Here is a 3,510-nt window from a genome sequence, read left to right on the forward strand (position 1 = left end):
ACATTTTTCTGTTTTTATTTTCAGATTTTTTTTAATTCAATTTCTGGACATGATTATGGGGGCAGCCATCTTGCCTTGCCTCTGCGTTTACACACCAAATCCGCACCAAAATCCACGTGTGTTACTTACAGATATTGTTGTGGATTTTGTTGCAACTTTGTCCCAATCGCACACCTTAAAAATTATCTGTCTTTTCTATGTGCAGAAACTGACCTGTGGTGATGATTTTGTAATCCGCAGCATGTGAATTGTTTGTGTGGATTTCAAGATCCTCAACACAGGTCAATTTCCGCACGGAAAAAAAATAATGCAGTGTACATGAGATTTGGCAAGTCTCATTCCCCTTTCTGGTGCTGCTGTTTTTCCACATGAAATCTGCAATGTGTGTACGAAGCCTTAGTCAAAGTTCTGTGTTCAGCAACAGGGACAACACGTCAAATAGCTGTGCATCACACAGAACGTTCCCAGTTGTTGTTGCAGCTTTCTGTGTTGATAGCTTTTGAACCACAAGAGATATTGCAAATCTGATTGCGGCAATCGATTTCTGAGGAAATTATGATATGCTACATAACCCCCATTCCCATTTGAAAAATTTTCCCTTGATCCAGTACGGCGGCTTTAAAAATGGCGGCCATGTTCCAGACTTAGCCTAAAAGATAGGCCCACTCACCAATTACTTGCTGGGGTATTTAGATATTTCATTTTCCCTTTTGTTTCTCAAATAAAAGGGTGCCCTGAGACTTTAAACTCATTGTGTGTGTGTGTATATCACACACATACATACATACACAGTGGATATAAAAAAGTCTACACACCCCTGTTAAAATGTCAGGTTTCTGTGCTGTAAAAAAATGAGACAAAGATAAATCATTTCAGAACTTTTTCCACCTTTAATGTGACCTATAAACTGTACAACTCAATTGAAAAACAAACTGAAATCTTTTAGGTGGAGGAAAAAAATAAAAATAAAAATAATGTGGTTGCATAAGTGTGCACACCGTCTTATAACTGGGGATGTAGCTGTGTTCAGAATTAAGCAATCACATTCAAAATCATGTTAAATACACCTGCCATCATTTAGAGCCTCTGATTAACCCCAAATAAAGTTCAGATGCTCTAGTTGGTCTTTCCTGAAATTTTCTTAGTCGCATCCCACAGCAAAAGCCATGGTCCACAGAGAGCTTCCAAAGCATCAGAGGGATCTCATTGTTAACAGGTATCAGTCAGGAGAAGGGTACTAAATAATTTCCAAGGCATTAGATATACCATGGAACACAGTGAAGACCGTCATCATCAAGTGGAGAAAATATGGCACAACAGTGACATTACCAAGAACTGGACATCCCTCCAAAATGTATGAAAAGACGAGAAGAAAACTGGTCTGGGAGGCTACCAAGAGGCCTACAGCAACATTAAAGGAGCTGCAGGAATATCTGGCAAGTACTGGCTGTGTGGTAAATGTGACAACAATCTCCCGTATTCTTCATATGTCTGGGCTATGGGGTAGAGTGGCAAGATGAAAGCCTTTTCTTACGATGAAAAACATCCAAGCCAGGCTACATTTTGCAAAAACACATCTGAAGTCTCCCAAAGGCATGTGGGAAAAGGTGTTATGGTCTGATGAAACCAAGGTTGAACTTTTTGGCCATAATTCCAAAAAATATGTTTGGCGCAAAAACAACACTGCACATCACCAAAAGAACACCATACCCACAGTGAAGCATGGTGGTGGCAGCATCATGCTTTGGGGCTGTTTTCCTTCAGCTGGAACTGGGGCCTTAGTTAAGCTAGAGGGAATTATGAACAGTTCCAAATACCAGTCAATATTGGCACAAAACCTTCAGGCTTCTGCTAGAAAGCTGAACATGAAGAAGAGGAACTTCATCTTTCAGCATGACAACAACCCAAAGCATACATCCAAATCAACAAAGGAATGGCTTCACCAGAAGAAGATTAAAGTTCTGGAATGACCCAGCCAGAGCCCATACCTGCATCCAATTGAAAATCTGTGGGGTGATCTGAAGAGGGCTGTGCACAGGAGATGCCCTCGCAATCTGGCAGATTTGGAGTGTTTTTGCAAAGAAGGGTGGGCAAATCTTGCCAAGTCAAAATGTGCCATGCTGATAGACTCATACCCAAAAAGACTGAGTGATGTAATAAAATCAAAAGGTGCTTCAACAAAGAATTAGTTTAAAGGGTGTGCACACTTATGCAACCATATTATTTTTTATATTTTTTCTTCCCTCTACCTAAAAGATTTCAGTTTGTTTTTCAATTGAGTTGTACAGTTTATAGTCACATTAAAAGGGGAAAATGTTCTGGAACGATTTATCTTTGTCTCATTTTTTTACAGCAAAGAAACCTGACATTTTAACAGGGGTGTGTAGACTCTTTATATCCACTGTGTGTGTGTATATATATATATATATATATATATATACACACACACACACACATACTACCACTACAGAGGGGCCGCTATATACCAAGAGGGCCATTATATATACTACCAATACAGAGACAGCATTATAATACTAGGTGCACTACCTACAGGAAGGGGAAGGAGAGCATTCTATATACTACCATTACAGGGGGGCATTATACTACAAGGGGAGGGGTGAGAGCATTATACATGCTGGCACTGCAGCACAGCTTTCTAAATACTGGGGCTACTATAGGGGGCTTTATTACTTCTGTAGGCTCTATAGGAGTGTATTACACTGTATGTTTCTAACACTGTATGTAGTTACATTGTTAATACGGTTGAAAAAAGTTCAACCAAGGGATTGGTGGGGGCGTGAATTCCAGAAGGAAGTAAGACTCAGATTTCTATATGTTTTCATAAGCATTAATGTCATTTACTTTTAAGAATTCATCCAAACCCTTTTTAAAACTGTCCACTGTTCCTGCTGTGACCACGTCCTGAGGACGTCTATTCCACAGCTTCACAGTTCTTACAGTAAAGAAGCTTTGATGCTTCTGGAGACTAAACTTTCCCTTCTCCAGTCGGAGGCAGTGCCCCTTGTCTTATGAGGGCATTTTACATGGACCAGCTTTCCACCGTATTTTTTGTATGGCCCATTTATATATTTTTATAGGTTAATCATGTCCCCCCTTAGACGTCTCTTCTCAAGACTAATAAATTCAATTCTTTTAATCTTTCTTCATAACTAAGATCCTCCATGCCCCTTATCAGTTTAGTCGCTCTCCTCTGTACTTTTCCAGCTGCAGTGCGTCCTTTCTATGGACTGGGGCCCAGAACTGAACTGCATATTCCAGATGAGGCCGCACCAACGCTTTGTAAAGAGGTAATATTACATCCCTGCCCCGCGAGCCCATGCCTCGTATAATGCATGACAATATCCTGGTGGCCTTAGAAGCAGCTGATTAATATTGGCATTGTAATGTCCAACCAAATATGTCTTTAACAGTGGGGCTGGTTTGGATTGAGAATTTGGTACAGGAAGGAGGGGGTGCTGTTTAAATTTTTGAATCAGCCCTGGCCTTAGT

This window comes from Bufo bufo, chromosome 6 (assembly GCF_905171765.1).
Source record: "Bufo bufo chromosome 6, aBufBuf1.1, whole genome shotgun sequence".
Lineage (NCBI taxonomy): Eukaryota > Metazoa > Chordata > Amphibia > Anura > Bufonidae > Bufo > Bufo bufo.